Below are 17,746 nucleotides of genomic sequence, written 5' to 3'. Positions count from 1 at the left end.
AAATATATATAGTATAGCATACTACATATATATGCATACACATACATATATACATAGAGTATAAATATAATATCTATATATATAGTAAATATATATAGTATAGCATACTACATATATATGCATACACATACATATATACATACACATATATATACACTCATATACACATATATACAAATAGATATAGATATAGATGTGTTAGATAGACAGGTAAATAGAGGAAATGGGAGGTAATCTCTGAGGGGAGGCATTAGCCATGGGAGTGGGAGGACCAGAAAGGTTTCTTGCAGAAGATGAGATCTGACCTGTCTTGAAGATCATGGAAGCCAGTAGAAGAGAGGAGAGAGGAGAACATTCCAGGCGTTGAAAAGGCACGGAGTCAGAGTCAGGAGATGGAATGTCATGTTAAAGGAATCACAAGAAGGCTAGCTCAGCTGGATCATAGAATTGTATGTGGAGGGGGATGAGGTGGTGCAATGGAGAGCATCCCTCTATCAGTATCTGTTGCCCGCAACCAGATTGTACACCGAACGGAGAGGCGTGAAATAACCTGTGATGTGGGCCAGGCGGAGCAGAATTACTGACTCAGTTTATTCATCTGAGGGTACAGGATATATAGAGAAAATCTAGCCTAACTTCAAAGAGTCCTCCCCGTGAGATACTCCCCAGAACATCTGCTGAGGACATGACAACATGAATTTCCTCGTTATCAGGGTTCTTAGATTGGGTTGTATTTTCCAAGGTTTTCCCAGGCGCCTTGGTGCCACCTGCATAGAGGAGTGAATGTGTAAATGTAAGGTTCAAAGAGTGAGAAGGAATGTGTCAGGGACCTCCTAATCAGGAAGGGATTGGAGAGCCGTACCACTTAATCATCGAGCCCTTACAGGTAAAAGCCTGGGCAGAGGCCAAGCTCTGCCTTGGATCTTAAACCCTTATCAGACTCTTAAGATCGGCCCTCAACAAGTATCTTTGTCATTTGTTGTCCTTGCTTAGTCATTTCAGTTGTGTCTGACTCTTTGTGAGCCCATCTGGGATTTTCTTGGCAGAGATACTGGAGTGGTTTGTCATTTCCTCCTCCAGATCATTTCACAGAGAAGGAAACTGAGGCAAACAGGGTTAAGGGACCTGCCCAGGGTCACACAGCTAGTAAGTGTCTGAGGCCAGATTTGAACTCACAAAGTCTTCCTGACTCCAGCTGGGCACTCTCTCCACTGCACCACCTAGCTACCCTGAAAGAGAATCAGGACAAAGTAATGTTCCAAAAGCCTAGAGTTGAAAGAGTATCTAGGAGAAGAGAGTGATCAATAGTGCCAAAGGTTGCAGAGATGCCAATAAGTATTATCTGAACACCAAGACAAATAACACAAAAAATGTTCCCTTCTCTCCCCATCCCCACACACATTTCCATGGAGGCACACACTACCATAGATTCTGATGCTACTAAGGCGAAAGAAAACCCTTGTAACCTGGATTCATCCTGCTCCGAGGACCATGTCTCGGCTGAAGCACCTCTCTGCCGCCAAAGCTACTGCTGTGCGTTTGTTGTTGTCCCCTGAAGGGTTAATTTCTCCCCTGAATTCTTCTGACATCATCTGCTAGGCTGCTTTCTTTGTTAAGTTGCTGTCTACTGTTCTCCACTGAACTCTTACTGTTCTGCTATTCCTCTTCAGAATTATTTCTAAGTTGTTTCATTCCAGGAGGGAAATAGGGTACAACATTTCTGCTGTACCCAAGAGCCTTTCCAACTCTTTTGTATGTATACTACTTCCCAGACTGCTCGATGCTCAACAGCCATGTCCATGAGACCTCCACTCAGAGCATCACTTGCACCTCCTCCTTATAACAACCTGGACTCCAGTCCCTGGGTCCCTCTGGTCTGATAGGCCAGCTTTTCTCTTCTCTTAACGACCAATCTTTCACTCCCAGGACGGTGCACACACATCATGTCCCTCCCTTTCCAGTTCCTCAGTATGTCTTGTTCTTTTCCCTCACTAGAATTTTAGTTCTTTGAAGTCAGGGACTGTCTTCCTTGCTTACCTTCATATCCACAGCATTTAGCCCCCAGTCCCTGGCAACTAGTGACTGTTTTAATAAATACTTTGTCTATCTATCTATCTATCTGACTCACAACTGCACCCATTCAACATAGCAGTGAGCCCCTCAAACCAAATTTATCAATTTTTCACTTTACTTACTTCTCAGCAGGACCTCCCAAGGCCCACTCAGTAGTTGCCTTGGAATGACAAAATCCCTTTCAAATCCTACCATGACCTTGGCTACAAGAGCAATATAGATTACTTGGTTTGTTATTCAGGCATGTCTGATTCTTTGTGACCCTGTAGACCATATCATCCATGGGGTTTTCTTGGCAAAGACACTGAATGGTTTGCTGTTTTCTTAACCAGCAAATTAAGGAGGTTAAGCAATCTGCCCAGGGTCATATAGTTAGTAAAAGTCTGAGGTCAAATTTGAACTTGGGTCTTCCTGACTCCAGGCATAGTACTCTATCCATCAAGCCACCTAGCTGCCTACAGATTACTTGGAAGCTTCAATTAATCCCACTAGAAGGTTGTGGGGGACCCAAAGAGTTTTGTCCTACATTCCTACAATTACGCTCATCTTGCTGTTTTCCCTATCTATGGATGAATAAACTGAGACTCCAAGAGGTTAAGAGTCCTGTCTAAAGCCGAATAGGTAGAAGCAGATCAAGGTCCTCCAAACCCACTGATCCCCCATTAAATCCCACTATTTCTCAGATTAAGTTACTTTAATGCTTCTCACTCCTTTAACCTTAACTTTCCAAATGTCCATCTAATTCCTGAGTTCTACCTCTCAGTAATTTTAGTTTATACTCATAAAAAGATATTTACTGTTTTTATGACTTCTTTCTAAGACCTCACATTGTTCCAGATGACAGCCTCCATCAGGCCCTTCCCACCTATCCCCCCCCCATCAAATAGTATAAAATCATTGTTCCTGTAGACACCCAAATTGGCAAACACCATTATTGGCCCAAAATACACAGTAGCCAAAATATAAAATATTTACCTAGCAATAGAAAGGTCTATAAATTCCAAGTCCACACAAGGTTTGCCTCACTTCTCAGCTGCCAGCCTCAGACTTCCACTTGCCCAGCACATCCTATAAACTGTCCCTTTTGTTTAGTCATGTTCGACTCTCTGTGACCCCATTTGGGATTTTCTTGGCAAAGATACTGGAGTGGTTTGGCATTTCCTTCTCCAGCTCATTGTACAGATGAGGAAACTGAGGCAAACAGAGGTAAGTGACTTTCCCTGGGTCACAGAGCTAGTAAGTGTCTGAGTCTACCTGACCCCAGGCCCAACACTTTATCCACTGTACCACCTAGCTGCCCATATAACCTGTTCCAGCATCATGTGATTAGAGAATCCTAGAGTTAGAAAGAATCTCAGAGGTCATCTTCCAGAAAATTCTGGACCAGTGATCAGCCACTACTTGCTTACCTCTAGCAACAGGGAAATCATGACCTCCCAAAGCAATTAATTTTATCTCTGAATAGCTATAATTGTTAGAAGCATTTCCACATATTAAACAGAAATACCCAGTCCTATTGCTTCTACTCATTCAGTTCTAGCTCTACCAGTGCGTCTTTAGAATAAGAGTTTCTCCATTAGAATGTAACTGCTTGAGGGCAGGGACTATGTTTTTAGTTTTTTTGTTTTGTTTTGTTTTTTGCTTTTCTTTCAAGTCAATGAACATTTATTATACACTCACTATGTTCCAGGTATTATGCTAAGTGCTGGGAAGAGAAATAGGAGCATAAAGACAGTCCCAGCTCTCTAGTAGCTTACATTCTAGTGGGGAAAGACAAAACACAAAAGGGACCTGAAAAGAGAGTGAAAGCAAGGAACCTGGAGAGGGGGCAGGGTAGAGAAAAGTCCAGTAAGTTAGGAGGGTAAGCCTGAAGGGGAACGAAGGCACAGTTGGCCTGGGCTTCCTCCTTTAAATGGAGGTTCTGAAAGGAACCAGTCAATCAGAGGGAATAGCCATAAAGATGTAGACTCTTTCCAATGAGTTAAGTTTGGAGTTGAAGTGAGTTTCTAGGGTGAAGAGATTTCTAACATAATCTAACAGATTATGGTAGAGAAAGCCCAGAAAAGATTCAGGAGGGCAACCTAGGCAGGAATTTATCCCAATTTCTTTATATCCCCGGGGCTTAACAGTGTCTGGCACATAGTACATGCTTAATTAATGCTTGCTAACTGATTGTTCATTGTGATAGAACAAAACTAGTTCCTCTTTCACCTGACAACTGTTCAGATAGTTTCCACTCATATCTACTCCAGACAAAACATGCCCTGTTGCTTACATTTCCAGTCCTCTCACCACTTTGGTTTAGCCTCCTCTAGGTGCTCTTTTGCCTGTCAACGTCATTAAAATGTTGGGCTCAGAACTGGATACGATGCTTGGAGTCTCTTATGGACTATTAATTCATCCAGTACTCCTTTCTTCGATCCACATCTAATGCATCCTTCAAAGCCCAATTCAGGCTCTGCTTCTTCCAGGAAGCCCTTCTGGATTACCAGAGCTTTAGCTGAGCATATTCATCTCTGAAATTCTTAGAGTTTGCTGCTTGTACTTTGCCTCTTACCACACGCTGCCTTATAGTGCTCTCTAAATGGATGGCTTTTGTCTTTGGGAAAGCAAGATCCATTCCCACCAGATCAGTACAGGAGCCCCTGCCAAAGACCAAGCTGAGCAGGGGAAGAAGGGGAAGTAATGTTCCTACAATGACAGGTCCACAATGACAAAGCTACCATCTCATACCAAGTCTTGTCTTCCCAAAGCAATAGCAAATCCATTGAAGGCAGGAGCCATATCTTCACATCTTATTAGTCTCAAACAGGTTCACTGAGCTCCTCCTTTGGGTAACGACACTACTCTAGGAACTACAGAGAAATAAAAGAGAAAGGAGTCAGATCTTATATTCCCTGCATCTGCTTTTGGGACTAACCCAGAGTGGGGGAGGGAGAGGGATGGACCTATGCTTTCTTTTGTATAGAAAACTACTTGGTGAGGAAACTTTCTCGCTATAATTTGGAGTCTTAGTGAGTCTCCTAGAGCACTGAGAAGTTAAATCATTTGCACATGGTCATATAGCCAGTTATGTATCAATTTCAGCATCTCAATTTAAACACAGGTCTTCTTGGCTCTGAAACCAGCTCTCCATCTACTACTTCACAATGCATCTCATAGGCCTAGCACATAATAGGCCTAGTATAAAACATGATCCAATGAATTGAGTTATGTGAATTTAGGTATAACCAGAGACTCAAAACTGAGTTTTTGCTTTCTTCTCACTTCTCTATCTTTCTTCTTTTCTTTAAACTCATCTTTTTTCATCCTCACCTTGAATCCTACCTTGCTTTCTATCCTTCCTCTCTTGTTTGCTCTCTGACTCGTTAGGCTCCAGATAAGACTGTTGTTGTTCAGTCTTTTGAGTCTTGTCTGATTCTTCCTGACCCCATTTGGGGTTTTCTTGGCAAAGAGACTAGAACAGCTTGCCATTTCCTCCTCCAGCTCATTTGACAGATGAGGAAACTGAGGCAAACAGGGTTAAGTGACTTGCTGAGATTCATACAACTATTAAGTGTCTGAGGCCAGATTCTGAACTCATGAAGACGGGTCTTCCTAACTCCTGGTTGGGCACTCTATGCACTGCACCACCTAGCTTCCCTCCAGATAAGACTAATAGATTAGAATCTCAGCTATTTCTAAAGCACCTCTGAAGAGATAGTTCCTATATATTTAAACTTTTGACAGACTTCTCGGACCATCCTCTAATTGTCTTTGGGCTCTTCTCCAAACCCATTTCAGTTTGTCTATAGCCTATGCATAATTCATCAGTAACCCAAACCACATTGCAAAAGCAGAACATTCTTCCTGACCTCTAGAGGGTCAGTTGGTGCTTTGAAGCATGAGAGGGTGATTACTTTTATCTCACTGAACATCTTGTAACTAGTTACAATAGATGTGACCACCAAATGGTCAACTTTCATCAGTCTGTCTTTTCCTGTGGGAGGCACTCTCATTAGTAGGTAACTCAAGTCTGTCCCACCACTCAAGGACAAATAACAGCTCTGAATGGAGTGAGAAACCTCCCAAGAATTTAATCACAGGCAGTGAACCGTGGGAATCTTCCCTTAGGGGTGGTCACCTGAGAGGGCTTGAGGAGTTTAAATTCTCCAGCTACAATGTCTACCTGCTGTTTCCCAAGTACAGCATCACACATCCAAATTCATTCTGGGAAGACAAGGATACATGTTGCTAGACAAGCCTTAAGTACCATTACTGAGGCTCTAACCAAACTGTCTTGGGATACTAAGGGAAGGTGGGAAGGGAAAAGGGTTGTAGGTAAGTAATTTGGTCTTTCCTTGCTTCTAACACAACTAGTATGTCCCCCAGATAACATAATTTGTACAACACATGTGACTGATACAGCTAACTAGAAGGCAAAATTCCCAGGGCAAAGTAATTATAGTTTTTGGCTTAGGATACTAACATGCCCATAGAAATAAACCATTTTTCTAAGTAGAGAACCAACACAGGAAATTACCATGGACCCTTGCTTGTGAAAGGAGGGAGGGAGAGAGGAAGGAAAAAAGAAAGAAAAGGGAGGTAGATATTATCCACAATGACCTTGGGAAAGCACGCTCTTTCTTCTTAATGAGAATGCCAAATGATTTCCTTTCCTGCTGGGGTTTAGATGTATTCATAACAAGAATATTTGAGAAGCAACAAATTGGAATTGAACAATTAAGGAAACTGGAGCTGTTTGGCCTGACGAAAAGAAGACTTAGGGGAGACATGATAGCAGTCTTCAAATATTTGAAGGGCTGTCATGTGGAAAAGGGATTAGGTTTTTTTTTTGTGTGTGGTTCCAAGGGGCAAAACAAGTGGGTAGAAATTACAGGGAGGTAAATACAAGGAATGATGAAAGAGGACTGAAAGGGAATTGGCTTCCTGTAAGGTAGAAAGCTCTCCACCCCTGGAGTTGTTCAAACAGAGGCAGGTTGACTGCTTAATGGGGATGAGTACTGGGCTGGGTGTCTTGGGTGTCCTAAAACTAACTAGCTGTGCAGCTTTGGGTAAGTTACTGTTCTGCACTGGGCTCCATCTGTAAAACAAACAGATTGGACATAATGATCTCTAAAGTACTTCCTGGCTCTCAGACTCACTGATTCTGTGTGGTATAGGGACTTTCCACTTTGAGTACGGCTTGTACTAAATAACCTCTAATACAATTTACATAGAATCACGAATCCCTAGCCACCAAACCTTTTCGCTGTTCTTGATGTAGACAAGCAAGTAGGGAGGGCAGGAGATCCTGAAGAGAGTGTCCTAAAGCAACCTTAAGTGACTAAGAACAACAATGATAGTAATAGCAACAACAATAATTCACATTTTTATATCACTTTCCCCACAACTTTTTGCAAGTATCATTATCTCCATTTGACAGATAAGGAAACTGACGCTCAAGGTGATCAAGTGAACAAGTCACTTAGCTTTGTCACATGCTTGATAAGGACCAAGACTCCTGGTTCCAAGTCCAGTGCTCATCCCACTAGGGCAGAGATTTTTAACCTTGTTTTTGTGACATGGAGCCCTTTGCAGATTGGTGAAATCAATGGATCCTTTCCCAGAATAATATTTTAAATGTGTAAAGTAAAATACATAAAATTGTAAAGGAAGCAAAGAATATTGAAATACATTTTAAAAAAATTTTTTTTTAAAGTTCAAGGACTCCAGGTTAAAAAGTAGAATGAAAATATTCTCCCCTCCCCCCCACCAAAAAAAAAAAAAACCCAACGCAGTTTCCATGTTATTCCACAACCCCTGGGTGTAACTGAGAATGATTGACAGAAGAGCTGTGGGAATGCCAAGTGTTATTCAAAAGGGAGCCAGCAAGAGAGATGGACAGCATGCCCCAGATGTGGTCTAAACAACGCTGCTATGAATACTCTCGAAATGAGTAACCCTTCTTCCAGATTTTCCCTCAGCACTCATTTTACTCCCCCTCATGCCTGCAGTCTGGAAGGTAATTGAAAATGCAGACAGACCATGCCACATAGGATCTGCCAGTTTCTGCCCCTTGTGGGTGGAGAGGCCCAGTTTGAAGAAAAAATCCCCAACATGGCTCCAAGAGAAGCTTTAAAAACCAATTAGAATTTTTTTCACTTCCATAGCAATTTAAGCCATGACCCATTAGCCTTAATTAATTCTTGAAGAAACCCTCTGATTAAGGGACCAACCAATCTATTTATCATTATATTTGTCGCTCACAAGAATACTTAAGGTCTAGAAGATCCTACATATATACCCAAATATTCATACCAGCACTTTTTGTGGTAGCAAAGAACTGGAAACAAAGTGGGAGCACATCAATTAGGGAATGGCTGATGAAACTGTGGTATGTAAATGTAATGAAATGTGATGGTACCATAATGTAGCCAGTGTTTCAGCAGTAGTGTTTCATCTCTGTGGGAGCAATGGGGCACTAGAAATACCCACTGAGAGAAATAGAATTGCAAGATACCAAGATGTGCCAAAATCTGTGCTTGAGGCTCCCTATATCCTTTCCCTCTACCTTCTAAAAAGACTTCCAGCTGCACTGAGTAGGGAAAACCATGGCACTTGAGTTGGGGCATTCTGCCCACCATGTGAGCCATCATGTGAGTGAGGGATAACAGAATGTGGAAAAAAGAATCCTGGGTTTTTACTGTTTGGGCTTAGCCTTCTGTCTGTGGTGACTAGGCCTCATGTTAGGGTAACTGTGAATGAGGCCAGACTCTTGAGCAGTAGCACAGGCCATGTCCCAAGCATCCTTATCTTCAGCGATTGAGAGTGTGTTGATGAGGATCAACATCAATACCAATGCAAGGAATGGAAGTGAAGACCAGAGCATGAGGTCATCCCAAGTATCAGACACATCATAAAGGCCAGTGCTTTGATAATCTAGGGGTGAGGGAACTGATCCCTTTCCCCACACCTCTCCAGTGTATTTATACTTGAAGTTTCAGAGCTGGAGCCCAGGACACACACACCTCCACAACCATTCCCTCTCTACAGCCTGTGAGAGCATGGTTCAGAAATTCCCTTAGATACACCCAAGAATGAGTAAAGTAGTTAGAAGAAGTTCCAAAACCTAGTTGGGCAGAGGATTCTATATGGGAATGCTTACTGAGTTTTTCTTTAATGTTCATTATATCTAATAAATAATGAAACCATAATATGATGATAATGGGATCTTAGATTTAGAGATTAAAGGACCTCACATGTCATCTAGTCATAAATGGGGAAAGCAAGTCCCAGAGAGGTTAAATGACTTACCCATGGTCATATGGGTAGTAATTGAAAGAAGCAGGATTTGAAACTATTTCCTTTGAATGCAAATCCATTTCTCTTTCAATTATGAAAATTGATGAGACTGGAAGTGAAAATGGGGACCAGAGTGAGGGGAAGAATCAGATGTCAGAGATCATTGGCTATTGCAAAGCCACTCTACCTGCATTCTATGAATGAGTGGTTTTGTTAACCAGAAAGATGAAATTCCAGATATGAGATGGAACCAGAAGTTTAGATTTCCTCCTTTTCAGAAATATCATGTATCATCCCCTAGCCTAAATTCAGAATCTGACCAGCATGGGTTCTAATTTAGCCAACTGGTCTAGGTTACACAATGTTAGAAATTTCTTGTGTGTGAGAGACTCTGATGAGGCCATACTGCAAGTGGTTTGATTATAGTAGGCAACTTCGAGTAGGCAACTCAGAGATTGTACTCCCTGGCTGGATAGTTAATAGAGTGACACATTGCCTTCTCTAGGCTTGAGAAAAGCATAGCAGGAGCTAATTTGTGCTGCTTATACTATTTCTATACCCTAGTTATCACATGGAGTACTCACAAAATATCACACACAGCCCATATGTGTCAAAATACAAAACAGCAAATATAAGGAATTCAGAGAAACATGGTAAGACTTGTATGAATAGTTAAAGTGGGCAGAACCAAGCAAACATTATACAGAAATGACTACAATAATGTAAACAAAACAAAAATGAAACCAAACACTTTACCATCATGACGACCAATCTCAGCCTCGAGAAGAAATGAGGAAATATACTTTCTTTCTTTCCTTGTAGAGGTGAGGGTCTGTGGGTATGGAATTTTATATATTCTATCATGTGTGGTCACTATGATAATTGGTATTATTTAAATGTCACCAGGAAAGGCTCACTGGCTTGTGGAGACAGCATGGGGGAAAGAATATGTTAAGAAATAACTGTAAAAAATGAAAGGTATAAATAAAACTTTGAAAATTAAATAATGTCTAAATTTGGTACATTTTTCTAGGAACTCTTAGTGCCTTATAGACAACCAGATTCCCCTAGAGAACTTGTTTTCTAGGCCTTGCTCTGTGCAGTCATCAGGGAATACCTTTAACATTGGGTAGTCTTGAACCATGATAATATTGAAGTTAGTGTCATGCTCCAAAAATAAAATCAAATGCTCCAGTCCCCTCTACATCTACATCATACTCCCTCTCTGATAGTTACTCAAAGGTTCACCCTTTGAACTAAGCCATGTCAACTAATGCTCAGCGTCATTTGTCATACTGGATAGTAGGGGGTAGAGTACTCTGCAAAGGCCAGAAAAATGGGGTTACTGGAAGTTAACAGCAAGGCCTCTTTAAAACCCCATCTGTTCACAGAAGAAAAGGGACCAGCTTAGGTTGCTGTATGCCATGCCAGCTTTACCCCTTCTGTCTCAGGGAGAGACTGTGTTGGGTGGCCAAACAAGGTCTTGTATAAGCAACCCAGGAGGGTGGGCATCTAGAGAAATTAACTCCAAGAATGTGTCTGACTCATTGTGAGGTCTGTGGTTTATGATCCCCTCTCCATGTTTACCCACCTATAAAACAGGGCCGAGAGACTGGAGCAGTTGGGGGAATAAATATGATTTAAAATGATAATAATTAACATTTATGTAGTCCTTAAAAGTTTGCAAAATATTTTACCCACAGTATTTCATTTGAACCTCATAACAACCCAGTGATATGGGTACTATATGCATTATTGTTCCCATTTTGCCAAAGAGGAACCTGAAACTCACAGAAGTTGTGACTTGCCTGGAGTATACTTCATCAGTCCCTTGAAAGGATGCTTTCCTTTAAAGCTGACTTGCTTATTCATTTGGGAGGCTTCATGAAGACAGCATGGATGTAGTAGTATAAGAACATTAGGTCTATTAACAATAATAATGTAATAGAAAAATAATGATGGTGATAGTGATGACTATAAACAGCAGTAAACATTACCTTCTTAAATGGTCATGAAATTTAAAATTTGTGACAAAACAAGCTTTCCAGGTTTGGTGTCTTCCCATTTAAGGAATCTTACACTTTGGGCCTCAGTTTCTTTCTCTGTAAAATGAGGGAGTTGCACTAGGTAATTCCTAAGGTCCCTTCTAGCATTCAGATTCTATGATTGATTCTCTTGCCAGGATTCTGAAAAGAACTAGGGAATCTGAGGTCTCATAGGAGCCACAGCACGGGTAGGAATGAGAGAGTGTAAATGGAATCTTGATCCTTTAAAATAACAATAACAACAACAACAACAACAAAAACCACTGAGCCATCTGCAGACAAGAACAAGAAAATATAATATAAGGAAAAATAAAAGGGATTGGGGGGCAAACATGAAAAGCTTTAAGATTCAGCTCTTCAAAGTCCAGTAGACTTGGCACTAGCAAGTGTTTATTGCAAAATCAGAGAAAAACCAAGATTCATCCATATCCCCCCAGCTTCCTAGAACCGTTCACAAAGCTACCCCTCCCCTCTCCTTTCTTTCAAAGTTCTGACCTGCACATGAGATAATGGGACCTGGATGGTATCTTTGCATGCTTTTATAGATATAGATATAGATATATTTGTGAGGCAATCGGAGTTAAATGACTTGCTTAGAGTCACACAGTAAGTATTATGTATCTGAGGCTGTATTTGAACTCAGGTCCTCCTGACTTCAGGGCCGGTGCTCTATCCACTGAGCCACCTAGCTGCCCCCCATGCTTATATTTTCACTGGATGTCTCAAGTACCCAAAGGCAGAATTGCCTTGTGTCATTTATTCTTTCCCTTTTTGCCTTTCACTGCTTTTCTTTTCAAATCAGACCTGGCTTCTTTGTAGAAAGTGGACACGCCAGCAGTGTACAAGAAGACAAGGCAAAGCAAGCCTGCGTTTGAGAGGGAGTCTGCTCTACGCTAGGCAACTCCTCCAGCATGTGAGTAACTAGTGTAGATCAGCATACCCACAGCGATATGCTCTTGAATTGCAGTCACAGACTGTTTATTTTGTTTTATTTTGTTTGTTTAGTGGAAGAAAAAAAATGCTGGGGAAAAAATAGTTTTTCCATAGGCAAGGAATAAAGACACAAAATCCATATTGATCACAGCCTTTGAATGTCAAACACAGGTTAAACCAGTGTGTATGAGGTACGAAGAAGGGCTTTTCTGCACTGTTTTCTGTTTCTTCTTGGGGCCATATAAAACATACAAAATGGTCAAACACTTGACATCTGCTGGTGTTTTGAATTTGTCAACTCTGCAGTTAGAGAGCTAAATCAATATCAAGAATCCCCCATTCATTCCTCCCAGCCCTTGGGACGTTCCCCAAAGAAGGTTCTCCCTGTTTTTCACGTAAGCACATTAAGCCACAAGATTTATCCAGAACAGCAGCGTACCCTCACGTTTCACCTGGCTAGACTTTCATCCCAGACCTCTACTGGCATCTTTATCCTCATTCTAGAAATGGGCTGCCCACACAGGCAGGTTTAGCCACCCGAGGCCACCAGAGATGGAATTTCTACATACCACCTCTCTGATCCCCAAAGAAGACTGCTTCAGGACTAAGAGCATTTGTTTAGAGATTTCTTGCTGGGGACTGAGATGAACCAGGCGTCACAGGTTGTTCCACGCATCTCGCTTCCCCCTCTAATCCTAAAGAAGCTTTACCCATGGGAGTAAGGGAAAGCTTCACTCTCCTCCCCCACTCCCTTCAAATGCAATGTCATTATATAAGAAAGATGCCTTGAGTGCCATCCAACTTCAAAGCAGTGAGATGTCAAGAAGTGACAGGAGGCAGTTAGCAAGGGATTGTCTGTACAAATAACAAAGCAGGAGACTGGGATGGGGAAGAGGCAAATTCACCACACTGATCCCAAAGAAAGGGGCTGGTCAAATAATTGGAGTACAGGGGGAGAAGCTAAATCTCCCTCAGCTTAAACTCCCCCTTTTCCCCCAAAGAAACAATATGGAGCATCTCCCCTTACCTTGCAAGATGCCAGAGTTGCATCAGGGCAAAGCCCAACTATCCCGCTGTTTCCCCAAGAGAACGGCAGATTCCTGGAATGACAGGTCCCCTGGCACTGTGGTCCAACAGTTCTAGTATTGGGAGTAGGACAGCCTAAGGCCTTGATGGTTTTTGTGAGTCAACAGGTCAGCTCAAACTGGTTGCCAGCTCATCTGTATGCAACCACACAGCAAGAGAGCAGTTTACTTTATAACCAGATTCAACAAGAGTAGGAGTGGCTGGTTAAATGTGGTAGATAACATAAAGGTGTTGAGCTGCCAAGGCTAATTAAGGGTGATTTGTTTATAAAGTCAGGGCTCTAGACTGGGCACCTGAAGAAAGCCAATATTACACAAGGCTGACCTGGTCCAAGCTTTCCAAATGACTTGAAGTTATGGATGAATGAGTTTGAAACCCTCTGACAATTGGTACACTTGTAGGTAAAGAATATGTAAAGAAGGCTTCGGACAGGAAATGTCTCCAAAGTGTCTGTATTATCCCTTCACGGAATCACAGAATCTTCAAAGGTCACTGAATGCAACCTGCACCTGAACAAGAATCCCTTCCACCACACATTGGACAAGGGTGACACTGCAAAGAATAATGAATGGAAAGCCGAAGACCTGCAGTCTCTATCACTTCACACTAGTGTGACCTTAACCCCTGGTCCTTAATTTTCACATCTGTAAAATAAGGGATTTAGACTAGATGACCTGTGTGATTCCTTCTTGCTCTAAATCTATTATTCTAACTATCCATTCAGTTATTTTATTTATTTTATTTAATTTTTATTTTTTTAATTTATGGAATAAACCAAGCATTTCCATAGCATAGTATAACAAAAAGATGAAAGTACAGGAAACTGCAAATCTATTATGTACAATTTGCTATTCCTTTTAAATATATAGTAAAGTTATCATGTAAATTTATTTTTTCCTTGCCCTAGAGATGGTTACCATTAGACACAAATAGCTATGTATATATGTAAAATTATTCTATACATACTTCTATTTATCAGCTCTTTCTCTAGATACAGATAGTGTGCTTCTTCATATGTCCTTTATAGTTAATTTAGGATTTATAATAGTCAAAATGACTTAGTCACTTAAAGACATTCTTAAAACAATATTGTTGTTATTTTATACAATGTTCTCTTGGTTCTGCTCATTTCACTCTTCATTATTTCATGCAAGTCTTTCCATGTTATTCTAAGATCATTGAGATCATCATTTTCTATAGCACAGGAGTATTCCATCACAATCATATACCACAACTTGTTCAGCCATTCCACAATTGATGAGCATCCCTGCAATTCCCAATTCTGTCACCACCCAATACTCATTCACTTTAATGTCTTTGCTTCAAGATTTCAAATGCAGAACTTTCTTGCTTTGTGACCTATTATTCTCAGACTGACTTTTCTTGACCTTTGGGTCATTTTGGTCATTCTGACCCATGTACAAATGAAGGCCTCTGACCTGCCAGAAAGAACGAATGAGATCTCAGTAGATCCTTCCTAACTCCCGCCTACTAACATAATCTAAGTTGAAAGTTCTGCTCATCTAGTGGGCAGTCCACTAAAGCAATAGCATAAGACAAGTGTGGAGAATCTGCGGCCTCAGGGCCACATGTGGCCTTCTAGGTCCTCAAGTGTGGCCCTATGACTGAATTCAAACTTCACAGACAAATCCTTTAATAAAAGGATTTGCTCTGTAAAACTTGGACTCTCCACCCCTGTAAGAGATCTACAGAGGTGGAAGGGACCACAGAGACCCAGAAAGATTAAATAATTTACCCAAGGTCACACAGGCAGTCAGAGTTGGGAGTCAGACTCAGGTCTGGAGGCAATCCTACCGCCACACACACAGCATAGAGGATATTTCCATGGAGACATCATGAAATAAAATAGCTTTCCCAGCATGGTCAGATGTTTTCTTTAGGACTTGGTCACTGGAAAATAACAATTTCAATGCAAATTAAGCTCAATGAATATTCAATGGGAACCTACTCTGTGCAAGACATAATTATGCAAGGTTAGCTAGGGAGGATGTGAAGATGAATTAGATGCCTGCTCTGTAGGGACCTCCTTTCTGTACTTTCACACTCTCTATTTGGAAAGATACGTATCTGTGTGTTTGGCATATCTCAGCTATTTACAGAAAGAGATAGGACAAGGAACTGTAGTCCCTATGAGAAGGCAGGTGTAGAGAGATATAAAAGAGTGGACTTACTTGGAGTGTTCACATAAAGGAGGGAGCCACTCCAGATAAAATAGGACAGCAGCCCTGAAGGAAGTTTCCTAAGGCTGGAAGTTTATCATAACTAACCAGAAAGAACTAGGGACCAAATTAGATCTTGAAGTAATGATCTCTCTGGACCTCTTGAAAAGCCTAAGGGCATAGATAGGCCAACCTTCGGAGTGTACTTGGATACTTTCTCAAACCTGATCAGCCCCAAGCATTTAGAACCTTTAAGCTGATTTAAGAAATCAGAATTCAGGGGCTTTTAGGTTCTGGGAAGGCTCATATCCCCTTACCCTCACCCCAAGGTAGAACTGTTAAGGCACTCCCACAGGAGACTGGGTGTCTCCTGTCCTTTCCTGAAAGAGCTGACTCCCCAAGTGACTTGTCACCCACAGAGCCCATGCCTCAATGAACAGATACCACACAGGAACAGCCCCAGGGCATGCTTTAAGGTGAGTTTGATACTTTACTGGATTCCTGTTTGAAGGAGTGGGGAAACAAAAGAGAAGGCTATAAGAAGAGGAAGATGTTTTATTCTGTTTTGAAGTCTTACTCATTAAAAGCTGTTCCCTTGGGTGAAAAATTGGCTGGAATGAGATTTCAAGAACCAAAACCCAACAGGACTTTTTGCTGTTGTTCAGTCATTCAGTCGTGTCCTACTCTTCTTGACCCCTTGGATGAGAATACTTTCCATGGGGTTTTCTTGGAAAGGATACAGGAGTGGGTAGCCATTTGCTTCTCTGGTGAATTAAGGCAAACAGAAGTTAAGTGACTTGCCCAGGGTCACACAACAATGCAACTTTAGAGGACATCTGTTCCAAACTGCACCTGATCGAGTCCCCTCTATGGCATGCTGAGCACAGTGTTCACCCCACTTCCAGCGGTAGATAAATCATGGCTTCCTGAGGCAATCTGTTCCACTTTGGTGTTTTGTTTAATTCAGTTTTTCTACATATCAAACCTAAATCTATTTCTCTACAGCTTCTACCCGTTGCTCCTAGTTCTACCTCTTCATGCCAAGCGGAATAAATCTAATACTTCCTGTAAATACTTTAAAAATGTTATCATGCCATAATAATCTAGCCTTTGAGGTTTATTAACTGCTTTACATATTTTATTTGATCTGCACAACAACCCTGGGAAGTTGGTGCCCCATTTCACAGATGAGGAAACTGATGCACATGGCGGTTACATGACTTGCCCAGGGTCCCATAGGATTTGAGCTGCTAGATTCCAAATATATCACCCAGCTGCCCCACCTCAGTCATGCTTCTTCTTCAGGCTAAATATCTCAAGTACCTCAACTAAACCTTGAATAGAGTTCCCTCTTGAGAGCCCTCCTATAAATGCTCTCCAGTTTGATAAGATCTTTCTAAAATAAGACAACCAGAATAAAACACAATATTCACAAAATGATCTCACCTTGAACAGAGTAAGGCAGGACCATCATCTCCGTCTCTCTCTGAACTCTGTGATTTCCCTAATCCAGACCAAGATCACATGAAGTTTTTGCTTGCCCTATGACCCTGCTGACATTTCGAACTTTACAATTCCCTAAGATTCCTCTCAGAGGAATGGTTATCTAGCCTCACCTACCCCATGGTGTCCTTGTATAGCCGTTTGCTTTAATCCAAGTGCAGGCAACATGGTATGATGAAGATTGATAGAGCTAGAGCACCGCAATAGCTAGGGCAGAGTGACCAGACCTTTGGCCCAGGGTGCCAGATTTATAGGACATTGACATCATTAGCAATCCTTCAGCAGCTTAGTTAGCAAGAATAAGTACTTAAAATAGAAAGCTACCAGATGGGCCTGGAGTGAGCTCTTCCACTGCCTTGCCCCACTCTTCTTCTTCCTCACCACCTCTCACAGCTGCTTCACCAGAAATAATCAGCGTTCTGACATCTGTCTCCTTTCCTCTCCTCCCTTGCCACAACAAATGAGAATGGGCTTCAAGCCACTTGACCCAGGCATGATTGGTAGTATTTGTACTACAAAAATTCCTAGTCCTAGCTGTGATGTGGAATCAGGAGACCTGATATCAAATCTTATCTATGCCAATTGTTTGTGCAGATTACCTCACTTCTCTGGGCCTCAGTTTCCTCATCTGTAAAATGAGGA

The 17,746-nt window shown here is 41.6% G+C and overlaps 1 protein-coding gene across 1 annotated transcript in view; it reads right to left on the bottom strand.

Annotated features, from left to right (window-relative positions):
• The window catches only part of KCNJ1 (potassium inwardly rectifying channel subfamily J member 1), a 57,007-nt gene extending 43,464 nt beyond the window's left edge, over positions 1-13,543 (bottom strand). Inside the window, exon 1 of the mRNA XM_020963770.1 lies at positions 13,363-13,543. The gene's annotated coding sequence lies outside the window, so the exon portion shown is untranslated. The remainder of the gene's footprint in view (positions 1-13,362) is intronic.
• Positions 13,544-17,746: the final 4,203 nt, after the last annotated feature.

Source organism: Phascolarctos cinereus, unplaced genomic scaffold, assembly GCF_003287225.1.
Source record: "Phascolarctos cinereus isolate Bilbo 61053 unplaced genomic scaffold, phaCin_HiC Scaffold_726;HRSCAF=1367, whole genome shotgun sequence".
NCBI lineage: Eukaryota > Metazoa > Chordata > Mammalia > Diprotodontia > Phascolarctidae > Phascolarctos > Phascolarctos cinereus.
Note: the sequence above shows the minus strand (reverse complement) of the source record. Positions and strands in the feature narration are given on the sequence as shown.